General features: G+C 40.8%; 1 pseudogene; it reads right to left on the minus strand.

The window, feature by feature from the left end:
• Positions 1-2,007: 2,007 nt before the first annotated feature.
• On the minus strand, positions 2,008-10,030 carry LOC117553724 (annotated as a pseudogene).
• Between the last annotated feature and the right edge of the window lie 2,672 nt (positions 10,031-12,702).

Here is a 12,702-nt window from a genome sequence, read left to right on the forward strand (position 1 = left end):
AAAATTCAATAAGCATGAACACTTTTTTTTAATTTAGATCTCTTCATTTGGGGTAAAGTATGGAGAGTGGTATACGGCATCTTTTATTTCTAACATCCCTTCTCACACCAACTGTTGGGAACACAGATGTCACAGAGCAGATGCCACTTAGTGAAAATATGAGGAATTATGTGGCAGAGCCCATTAACAAATTAGGCACTTAAATATTTATTTTTAACTTGCTGCTGTGAGAGACTCCTTTATATGTAGCTTGTTCAATTGAATTTCAGGTTCATGGTTTCAGGATGAACGATGATTACAACAGATGCACCCGTGTAGAATCACACAGTAAGTGCTGATGCTTTCTGAGCTCTGTGTGCATCAACACAGGACATGTAATGTTGGAAATGATGCAAAAGAAGTAAATGAATGTGGTTTTAAATTCACAGGAAACCCAGATGGTGGAGACTCAGCCTGAGGGCAGCCAGCAAGCTTTCCTTTCCATTCTTTCTGCAGACCATTACTGCCAAATATTATATTTATTTAATGAAAGTGCTGCATTAGTAAAGTCCAATCTATACAACCACAGATTTGAAGAATATAATTTACACATTGCTCTAGGCACAAGCTTATTTCTCATTAATCAAATTCAGTAATGTTCAAGAAACACGTTTATTTTGTTTAAATGGCTTTAATATTGTCATGTTAGTGTTCAGCAGCATTGTGGCTTTAGCAGCCAGCTGGACTAACAAGCAAGCGTCTCCTTTATTTGTGGTAGGTAACTTCAAGAGTGAAAAATGTAATTGTGGAAACTGGCTGCCAGAGTTTGAATTACAGTGAACCTGTTGCCACCTGCTGCATGATTTCAGAGCTGCAACAGAAACACTTTAAACTATGGCCTAAACACATCTCTGATCTCCTGCTATTAGCACCAGGTTTTCTTTGTCATACAAAATAAATGGATATCATTGTTCAGACTGTTCTTTTATGATTTGTATTACTCTATTAACTGTCCTCATGTTTTAAGCAGCAGTGACAGAAACCGGCAGGTCTGCTGCAACTCTTACTACTTTTAAATCCAGGCTGAAGACTCTTATTCTTTTCCGCTGCTTTGAATTACACTGCACTGTAACTTGTATTCATGTATTACCTATGTTATTGTTATTAGCTTGTTTTATGTTTACTTGTATTCTCTTTGCTCTTTAATGTATCTTTTTAAATGCCATATTTCTAATGTTTTATCTCTGGAAAAAAATGTATCTGTGAAATAACTGATGGCTGATTGTTGGTATTCAATTATTATTTACATGTCTACTGCATGGTTAGATTTGACTCTCTGTTTGATTTCAATTAGTTAATCACAGTTTCAGGACAATTTCAAAAATGTTATGCTCTTTTATTCATCTAAGTTGGTCCCATTCAGTTTATTGAAACATTATAATAAAAAACAATATACCGAAAGAAAACGTGGCCGCTGAAGCTCCGGGGGTTAGTGCGCTGATCTGCAAATTGGGGGGTCAGCTGTTCGACCCTCTGCAGTCAACATGTCAAAGTTGTCTTAGGGCAAGATACTTAAACCCCAAATTGCTCCTGATAAATATTATGCAGTGGAAGTAATCCAAACCATACTCCACAAGACGTTGATGATGAAGGTGCATCAACTCTGATTAAGACTGTGAATTTTCTTTATTAAATGTGAGTTTAACAAGCAAACATACATAAGATATATGCACTTCAACCGCTATGATATCACGTAGCATATTAACTGGATAGTGTTCGCATCATGACAGCACAATGATCTTTGTGATGTGTTGACGGTCATCAACTGACCTTCATTCTCAATTCAACATAAAGCAAAACCAGTTTTCAGCACATACTTAAAAACCTCAAAAAGGTCAAGTAAAAATAGTTAAAAAACACTTTATCTGTTAAAATCACTAGCCTGCAATAATCTCCTCCCCCTCCCCATAATAGAAAATAATTAAGTTCAATATGCTCAGAAAAAAAAACACGGTTCATCGGAAGGTCTCAGCAGAACTGAAATTTAGAAAGAAAAGAAAGAGTTTGATGAAGTATAAAAGACATTATGAGTTATTGAAACAAGTGTCGGCAAAATACATACCTTCCAGCGGTTACCGCACTCATTACACAGACAAATTGTGGTCATCGGCTCATCAGGGCACTGCGTGTCTGCACCTAAAACACACACACACACAAGGATTAAGAAGCTGTAAAACATTGCAGACATTAAAGATGGATACAATGAGGAGATTAACTGAATAAAATGGTATAACACTTCTTCATTAACACAGTGGTGTTGGGGAAATGTTGTTCCTAGGCCCATAACCTTGACACCAGTTTATCAGTTTGTACTGCCGTTGAGCACAGGCGTGCGACCTTGGGCCTGCTGTGCCTCAGTGTTTTTGCCTCCCTATTCCTGCCTGCTGGTCAGCTGATAGATGAGTTACAGTGCTTTGCCTGTTTTATCTTGTTATGCAGCATGTTGATTCTTCTCTCAGAGCTAGCTAAATACATGGGAACTGGGGAGAGATCTTCAGAATTGGTTGGCTGTGTCAACTTCTGGCTGCAGCAAGTGTCTTTGTCAATTCTCCGTTCGTAACTTCAAATAAATCTTCAGTGCTTGCCATCAAGCTCCAGCTCTCCCCGTGTTTCATTGTGTTTCGACTACATGCGCCAGAAGTTTCCATTACAAGTGCAATGTTCTTTTTATGGCAGACTATACAAACGATTTTTTTACTAGATTTGTCATCACATACAATACGATGACCTTTGTTATTACAATCGTGACATCCTTCATATGACCTTTTTCCATGACATTTCTTTACGACACTTCTTATGACATTCTATAATACTTTAGTATTTTTTTTATGGGACAGGACACTGTTTTTTATTTGTGAGATTCTATCATATGACTTGTATGAAACTGTTATGACATTTGTATTGCATACTACAGGTGTGTGTGTTTACCTGGTTGTAAGTGCAGTTCGTCTTCCCTGCACTTGCTGCACTGGAACATGTCGGACGAGGTGCCTCCAGTTTTGGCCATCTGGTGCTCCCGGATGGCTTCCTGGGTGAGAACGTTCCTCAGCTGTTTCAGCTCCTCGCTGGCCATCTCCTACATATAAGCAAATATGTGAGAAACTGGGGGCAGATCGACATAAAAGTGTGGCACACCAACAGATCCGAGCATCACAAAAGGAGTTCATGGATGGTTTAGTATGAATTGGTGGTGTTCTGTACCTCAGCCGACATGCTGGCGATGCGACCCAAGTCAATGTTTCCTGCGAGGACGTTCCTGCGAAGCCCAGGTTCTTCGGGGTCCTTCAGGTTGCTGATACGGCTGCGGACTTTGTTTTTATACTTCATATCAGTGGCCTTGATTCCTGGTAGATATGTGCAACCCGGCGCAGTCAATGTAGATTGATCACAGTCATAATGTCAAACAGGATACTTTCAAGTTTGATAGACCAAACATAGAGAAAGATTATTAGTTAAATTGAAGGATATGATCTTCAATCTCTGCAGCCATGCTGTCACAGTTGGTGTTGCAAAATCCTTGGAAGTCGTCTTGTAAAGACCAGAAACAAAATTAAATCTGTACATCACAGTGACATTTGGTGTGTCCCTTGGTGGTACCCTTGCTGTAGATTTACACTCTGCCCGTCTGTTTGTGTATGTGTTTCTTTGTCAGTGAATCCTGAGCACACACAGCTGCAGTAGTGTGTATTCTCAGTGATAAAGTCTAATCTTAGCCTTACTGTCCTGCCGCCCGCAGGGGCAGCTGCCAGCAACCTCAATGCACTTGTCTCTGATGAGTCCCCAGTAGCATAATGAGGGGACAGTGGCCCCCGGGGGAACTGAAGCTGGGGGACATGGGGCTGGTCGGGGTGGGGTGTGGAGTTTTGGGAGTTCGGCTTTGCACCTCCTAAGAAAAAGGACACATTAAAGCATAGCATTCAAAGGTGCTGAAGCAAACACCTCCTGTGTGTTTGGCCTGAATTTGACCTTAGGAAGGCAAGGAGTACCTGCTTTTGTGATCTGCTTTTTTGGGGGCAGCATAAAACCCTCATTAGCTTTGGTCTCAAATGATTCATATGTCTTTATGGGCTTTTAGGTTTGTTTACCTGAATATAAGTTACTTAAAATGATGTATTTCAGGTAGATTAAATGTTAAATAATCATCACCAAACATCATAAACCTTAGCCTACATGACTCTACTATTGACAAAATAAATAATAAGTGAAATCCTTCTCAATGCTGTCGGTAGAGGGCTTCCTCTGTGGAGGGTGCAGGCTGAGGATTCTTAGAGCCGTGAGACTCTGCTCCTGTAAAACAAGGTCAATTGCATCATCTTCTGCTTTTTATAGAGAAACCTCTGAAACCTTAACGGAAAAATGATTGACCTTTCAGCTGGTAGCTTCCTTGCTGGCGGTGAGCTGCTTCTCTTTGAATCGATGGATTTCCGCCTAGTGAATAATGAGACACTTTCAGTAAATATACATTTCCTTTGCATTTCCAAGTATGAGTGAGATTTTACCTGTCAGGTTTGGAGTCAGTTGACGGATGTTTCACTGGTGGGCCAGGCTTTTGAGTCGCAGGAGTCCTTCCTGCAACACAAGAGACACCGATAAGTGTAGTTAGTGTTGATTCAAAGGCAATATATACACTGAACAAAAATATAAACGCAACATCTTTTTGTTTTTGCTCCCATTTTTCATGAGATTGAACTCAAAGATCTAAAACATTTTCTATATACACAAAATAACCATTTCTCTCAAAAATTGTTCACAAATCTGAAAAAATCTGTGACAGTGAGCACTTCTCCTTTTGCCGAGATAATCCATCCCACCCTCACAGGGTGTGGCATATCAAGATGCTGATTAGACAGCATGATTATTGCACAGGTGTGCCTTAGGCTGGCCACAATAAAAGGCCACTCTGAAACGTGCAGTTTTGCTTTATTGGGGGGGTGACATGTTAGGTACACCTGTTAGGGGTTAGGGTTTAACCCTAACCCTAAACATGTCAGTGGGTGACATGTTAGGGTTCAAACCCTAACCCTAAACAGGGGGTTTAGAACCCTAACCCTAACAGGCCCACAATCAACAACTCTTGATTCAACTACTATGCGAAGGAGAATGTGTTGCACTGCGTGAGGGCAATATGGTGGTTCACAACCAGATACTGACTGGTTTTGCGGACCCCACCCCCGACCCCCCAATATAAAGGCAAAACCTGCACGTTTCAGAGTGGCCTTTATTGTGGGCCATTTCTAAGGCACACCTGTGCAATAATCATGCTGTCCTAATCAAATGGGAGCAAAAACAAAAGTTGTTGGCGTTTATATTTTTGTTCAGTGTAGTTGAAATTCATTTGTTTCTGCACACCTGTGTTTTTTCTTTTTGACATCCAAACTGGGGCTTCTTGGGATAGGGGGCGGTCTTGACAGTCACCTATGCAATCTTTCCTGAAAAAGGGAAGCATTTGTTTGATTCTTAGACAAATCCACTTGCAGAAAGTGAACACAAGGCACATATAACATCACAGGTGTTCATACTCATGAGTGACCAACCTTTCTCTCTTAGCCTCATCTGAGTGTTTAATAGGCACTTTGCTATCCGATTGACTCTTTCCTGGAAAAAAATAAAACAAATTCCATATATATACCAAAATATATATATTTGCTCTTTACAGTTAGCTATTGCTCTCCCTTTACACTGTAGGTAAAGAAGTGAATAATTTCTTTTTACAGCATATATTGAAGAAATGCAAGAAACATAGTGAATAAACCTTAAGCTGATTAAATGTATCCTTGTAAACTGTGTAATCTATTTATTTTGTGCAAGCGACGTAAAAGAAACCGAAAAAACATGGATTGAAGTCACTGATCCTCCAGAATTTTTTCAGAATGAATAATTTCCAGAATCCCGGACCTTTCTTTTTTTACAAGGTCTGATGTCTCTTCTGTGGTGGAGGTTTAGATTCTGATGACTCCTTTCTGCTGCGGCAAACAACACAAGGTTTCGATTTCAGAGAGGAACAATTATAATTTTCAAAAATATTGCTCTCAGACACTTCCGGTCCGTAATGAGAACTATCTGATCCAGACCTCTCTTTTTTCACATTGGGTAAGTGGCGCTGCGGGGGAGGAGCCTGGGGGTGAAGGTGAATGGAAGTGGAGCAAAGGAGCGTTGGGGTCAGGTGGCTCCTTTCTGAATAAAAGAAAACACCTTGAGTTGAGAGGCGTCGCTTCATGGTGAGAGTGGATATTAAGCAATTACTTATGTGAGGCAACGCAGTGGGCATGCAGACCCTGACCTGGGTGGAGGAGGATTGAAAGGTGGAAGAGGAAAGAGGAGCAAATGGAGCCATTGGGATCCAGTGGAAACTTCCTGGTGTGAAAAGAATTCAACATTGTTTGAGAAATCTCACATTTCTCTCACTAACTCAGTCCACCATGCACCGAAGCACGCCTGACCTTTCTTTCTTTACTTCCACGGAAATCCGCTTCGTCGGCGGAGAGGCGGGGAGAGGAGTGTGAGGACGAGGATGTTGGGAGGAAGAGTCTGTACCGTCCTTCCTGAACAAATACCACAACAGAAAAGTCAGAGAGGGGCAACTGAAGAGTACCCAATGCTGTTCCAGTGAATAATCAAAGTATTTTCTGACACACCTCACTGACCCATCACATCATGCACCCATGCACAGAGAGTATCCTGTTAGCCCAAGAGTCTGCTAATAAAACTGAAGACACAAATGTCAGTGCATTCGAGTGACTCAGAAAGGGTTATGTGGTTGCAGTTATATTTCCGTACATCATGCTCTTCAACGCACGCCTGCATGAGTCCAGACCTGTCGTTTTTCAGGTCCACTGAGGGGCGTCTAACTGAGAGAGGGGGGCCGGCAGGGAGTGGGGCCCGGGCAGGGCGAGGGGGCGAGGGGTCCCGGGTGGGATAAAGAACAGTGCAGTCCATCACTCCTCTCCTGCAATACATTATTTAATCTGAAACTCTGACGCATGTTTTGATGTGTATTAATCAATTTTTGAGCCACTTCTGTCTCCCTTTCGAATAGTGGTTTGGAAAATATTGGTTTCTTTCTCTGGGGTTCGATCGGCGGCCTCTCGTGTCTGCTACTCTCCTTATATTTGTCCTTCTTCATGTCATCTGTGTAATGTGCTTCTTCGGCTCCTCTGGGTGTCTTTCCTTTTTGACTCTTCCAGGTGTTCTCCTAAAGGTCTTTCTTTCCTTGGGTTCTGGATGGTGTTTTCTCATATTGGGGCTCCTCCAGGTGTTTTTCATCGCTGGGCTCATCTGGTGTCTCTTTTTGTTTCTGTGTTCATCATTGTGTTTTTTCTGTTCGTTTTATCAGAGTGTTTTTTGTCAGGATCTGAGTCGTGTTTAGATTTGATATCAGTCTTCTGTGACTAACAAAAACAAAGGGAGTATCATATTTACCTCTTTACCAGAGCCAGAAAAACGTATAGTTTACGTCAGGTCTGTTGTTGTTGCACCTTAAGCCCCCTTCATATAGGATTAAACTGACTGATGTTGACGGGTTCATCTATATTACTTCAGTTGTGCGCTGAGCTGATTAACTCAGTAATAGTTAACGGCGTATCGGTACAAACTCAGAGATGCTTCACAGCCTTTACAGATAGGACTCTAATTACAGATACAGCGAATAGTGGAATACATTAAATCCAAATGGGGACAAACAATGTCAGTCTCAGATGGAAACACCATGCATGATCACTTCGTTCATATAGCCTCTTTAGAAATACCACTCGTAAACATGTTTACCTAGAAAAACATGCAAATGCAAGCCTCAGAGAAAGAAGCATCCATCATGACATGCCTATAGGTGCAGGTAGGAACGTAGACAGACAAAATATGATTTAAAAGCTTCCATGGAAACGTTTAAAAAAGAGAAAATATTTACACAGTGTAAATAACTATTGACTGGATAGGCTGCTGTAGTTCTTCTTATGAAGGAGATGCTGGGTTAAACTATTTCTATGTAATATAAATATAATATACACTATTATGAATACTATATTTAATAAATACAAATGTACAAGTACTCTAGGTCTACTGTTGTGTATTGTGGCAATTAATGATAAACATCTCTCTATTTCCCTGAACATCTACACTTCCATCTTTTACTACATCATATTTCAGATTAAATGAAAGCAGTTCACACTCAACACTCTCTTCTTGTCTCTGATTCTTCATTACATATCATGCCAGCTGTGGGGTTTCGGTGCAGCAGCTGTCCAAGTACTGACCTGCTCTGTGTGTCAGAGGGGGGGCTGCTTGGAGACCCGGCCGTGTTGCTGGAGTCCAAACCGTTCTTCATGAGGGATGCTTTCTCAGTATCTGTGTGAGTGTTTGTGTGGAGGAATCATATCAGTAAATCACTCGGTTCATACAAAGTATGCTTCTACTGCTGAGTAAATCATGCATCAGTGTCAAGTACCCAAATGTCTTTTCCAGTCTTTAATGAGGACCTTTGCCAAGGCAATGACTTCCTCATCTGTGCAGTGCTTCCTGATTCCGTTCACTGACATGCCGATCCTCGTTTCCTTAAACAAACATACATTTGGAGCTTAAGTAATAGCAGTCATCTTATTTCTCATGATGGTTTATGACTATCAATAAATCCTATGTTAAAAAGCAAACTGTATAAGGTAAATTAGACTCAAGACAACATACTGGTGCATATTTGTATGCATGGTCCTTCTATAAATAAATACATACCTGGAGAAGTTTGAGTGTCATATTGAAACTTTTGAGTTCCTTCAGCAGGTCCATGGCGCCCTCCTGAACACACAAAATAGTCAAATGCAAAAACAAGTCAGACGTTTTAACCTGTACATATTGAATGGTTTTATTTAGAAATATGTCATTGAAGATGTCTAATGCAGATTTGATTCCATTGCAAATATGAACATCTCAAAAAGAAAGTGCAGATTGTGTGTGAGCAGAAACAGTTTCACTGTTGTAATGTAAATCAGCATTTTAGACAAATACATATTAATTCATACATTTAAATAATATATCATAACAGGCATTACATAGTCATTTGTGAGACTGTTGTCTTCATTCTAGAAATAAAAGTTTCCATGGATTATTTTGAGTAGGCTGCTACTGCATTGTCGTTTTAAAGCCCTCTAATGCACTCTGCACTCCGTGACTCGCGCCATGAAACAACGTCCTGTTTGCAGTTCACAACACACACGCACGTACGCACACAAACACACACGCACGTACGCACACAAACACACATTCACAAACGACCTTGACCAATGGTCGCTCTGTTTACTTTCTCTCGAACGAGTCACTTTTAAAACGTCAAACTGCAAAAAGTTGCAGAAATTGTCGAAAAGCTGACAACACTTGTTCCATAGAGCGCGGCACAGTAGAGCCAAACACCTGTTGATAATTTGTTGGAGTACAGTCAGGCTCATATTTCAAATGCAAAATGTCGAAGTATTACACCGATACAAACGAAATCAAACGTAATGCAAGGTAAATCGGAGGAGAAACATTTCCAGAAGAGACGTTCAAGGGCCTGCTGTGCAGCACGAGGTGGCGGGACGACCCGCCACCTGTGGGTGTCAAAATAAGTTCTCACCGTGTTATTCCGAGTCACCATCTTGTCCAGTTTTTTTGCAATCCGGATGAGATCTTCCTCTCGCGTCATCGCTGCATTTACTCGATTAACAAGGAACCTATAATGTCTATAGGGTACTTATTGCAAACCGTGAAATTAGTTATTTTTTTAAAACAACTGTTTGTCTCCTCTGCAGGTCGGACTGTAGCGCACGCTCCATTCAGCCCAGAGGCGTGTCCTGCTGCAGGGTCCCACACGCTGCACGACACATGACAACAACTAAATATAGAAGCTGAAGTGGACACAAATATATAATGCTAAAGGTTATTCACTTAATGATATTTTAAAGAGACATATTAATTGATTACTTTCTTATTTGTGATGCTGAAGCCGCAATTCAGTGACCTCATTGCATCCGTATTCAGTCTCATGTATTACTCTGTGTTTTGGCTGCACCTGTTATTTCCAGTGCAACAGTTGTTGTTGTCGTGTCAAAGTTCAGCCTGACACCGGATCACAGTTACTACATGTGTGTTAGCTCACCAAGAACTTCAGCACTATGTAACACAGATGTACCCTTTCTGAGCCTTGGATGGATGTCTATAGTGTGTGTGCAGGTGTGTAGTTAACATCAGGCAAAAATAATTAACTTTCGTTATTACAAATAATATAATGACTGTTGGAACTTTTGTATTTGTTTGTACGTGTTTACCACCAGAGGGCACTGCGTGTAAGTCTATAACCTCACAACAGTCGAACAACAGATCTGATCACAGATCAGATATCATGCTGACCTTGCAACAACCATTACATTTTCTTCTGGGTGCCATCCTTCAAGTAGTAAATGTAAACCATTTTTAAGTGCTCACACCATTTGCTGTAACATTTAGCGTTTAGGTGTGACAACGTTAGAGAGCTATTTTACACAAAATGTTTGAAATGATATCATCCTAATATTGAAGTGGAATCATATTATTCAGAATGACTAAAGCCTCATTCCGTGCTGCTCAGTCTTTTTTTAGTTCTGGTGGTGTACACAGTGAGTACGCTGAAGTTGGTTAAAGGAACATTCAGTGTATGAAATTACTTGATATTACACGAGCAAGTGCTTTTCACAAGATCCCTTTAAAAAATGTGTTTATAAATCAGCCTTGACAACTTTTTGGAAGCAACCACTTTCAGACTGTTTTCATAGCAAGCACGCTCCCAGTGCTGCAAGGCCCAGAGACTTACTCCCACGGTCGACCCGCTGCACTTCAGATCTTAGAGACGTCCCTGCTGCTGGATGTCTCCACAGTTGTGGGAAGCGAGGACATGGGAGATGCAAGTCCCAACAGTCTGCTTTTGAAGTTAGATCAAATATCAGTGGGGTGAAGGTTTTGAGGTTTTAATTCGTTAGGATTTCTCCGTCTCGAAATGTACTCATACAGCGACAGTTTATATGGACAGTTTATGTAGGCAGAAATGCTCTGCAACATAATTGTATATCATTACAGAACAGTATTGGCTGGAAAACGTAAAAGTCTGCCCTTAAGGTGAAGTGTAAGAGAGTGGATTTCTTTCATAACGGTGTGTTTAAAAGCCTAAAATATGGAGCATGTCCCATTTATCCTGAGAGCTAACTGTGACGCTTTTGTTTGTGGCCCGGGGATTTGAAGATAACTGTGTTAACGATGGCAGGTGAAAGTACAGTCTGAAAGCTTGTCTCGGCAAAGAGTATTATCTCTTTACAACACTTACACAACAGGCTGAGTGTATAACCCTTACCCCTGGGTGTCTGGCAGGTAGAGACAGTGTGGGCCAACTAGAGAAGTGGGACAGCTACGCGTGAGGTAAGAGAGGAAGCAGGCCAAGAGGAAGGACCAGTGATCAAGATCAACTGGCAACATCCTTTAAAACTCTGTGCACTAAACCCTTCGGCTTGGAGCCATTCGAGAAGAAGCAGAGGATGAAGAAAACAACCTGCTTCCACTTCTGCAGCCTCAGACCTTCTTCCCAGACATTTGGACAAATAAACTGTATGATCTCTTACTTTTGAAGAAAAGCTCTCTGTATAGCTTGATACACAAGCCTCATCGCAAAAATCAAATAAGGCTCATAGACAGAATATTATAATACATTAATCACACAAAAAAAACAGCAAATGCAAGCTGCGTCAACATAATTGACTGAAGACTTTATTATGTATTAATTTGATATTTTATAACGTGTATATTGCCAATGTGTCAGCAAACAGTTGCTTATTTACACACTAAATTATTGCAGATAAACATTTGCTTTTTATTTGGGGTAATTTATGGGTCGACATAATGAATTTAAAGGTTAAAATCACTCTTTTAGTGCTGTATTTGTCTCTCTGACGAAAAAATTATAATCTGGATCTTCAGCCGCTATGCGTTCACCCATGTGACGTCCGAATTATTTACCGTGTTTGTAATGCTAAAGGACAGTTTGTTATAGTTTTTTTGATAGAGTTGGATATGTCAACAACAAGTTGCATCAAAAAATACTATGATCTATAATACAGCAGCATGTCCCGAGTGACAAACAGAAAAGAAAGCATGCATTTGCCCCATAGGGCAAACATTGGAAAATGGATTAATGGGCTGGAAATAAGATAACTACAACTTTGAAGCCGGGGCCCTAGATTCAATGCCAGATAAAGTATAATAGAATACATGATTTTATACTGTAAAGAATTTCAATAGAGAGCCCACTGTGTTGGTCCATAGTGTTCCTCTTAGGGCACTGTACATCCTACATGCTTTAACAGACAAAGAGTACACACAGATCCAACAGGGAACATCCACCAGTCTACTCTCCTCTATAGGAACACCTCGCCCAGAGCTGGTGTCTTCGCCAGTCACAGACCAGAGACACCAGGCCTGCGCAATTATGGCAATTTTTTGATGACATCAGACCAGAAAATGAATGATTTAATTGAGCTGTCAATTTTTTTCTGGATCATGGTGCAGGATGCAGAACCTGTAATAGAGCATGTCAAAACAGAGTGGGAGAATTGTTTAGACGTTCACATCTGCCGTTGGCTGGAAGGTAATTCCAGCCTGGTTGGTTCGTCTGCTAAT

Source organism: Gymnodraco acuticeps, unplaced genomic scaffold (genome assembly GCF_902827175.1).
Source record: "Gymnodraco acuticeps unplaced genomic scaffold, fGymAcu1.1, whole genome shotgun sequence".
Lineage (NCBI taxonomy): Eukaryota > Metazoa > Chordata > Actinopteri > Perciformes > Bathydraconidae > Gymnodraco > Gymnodraco acuticeps.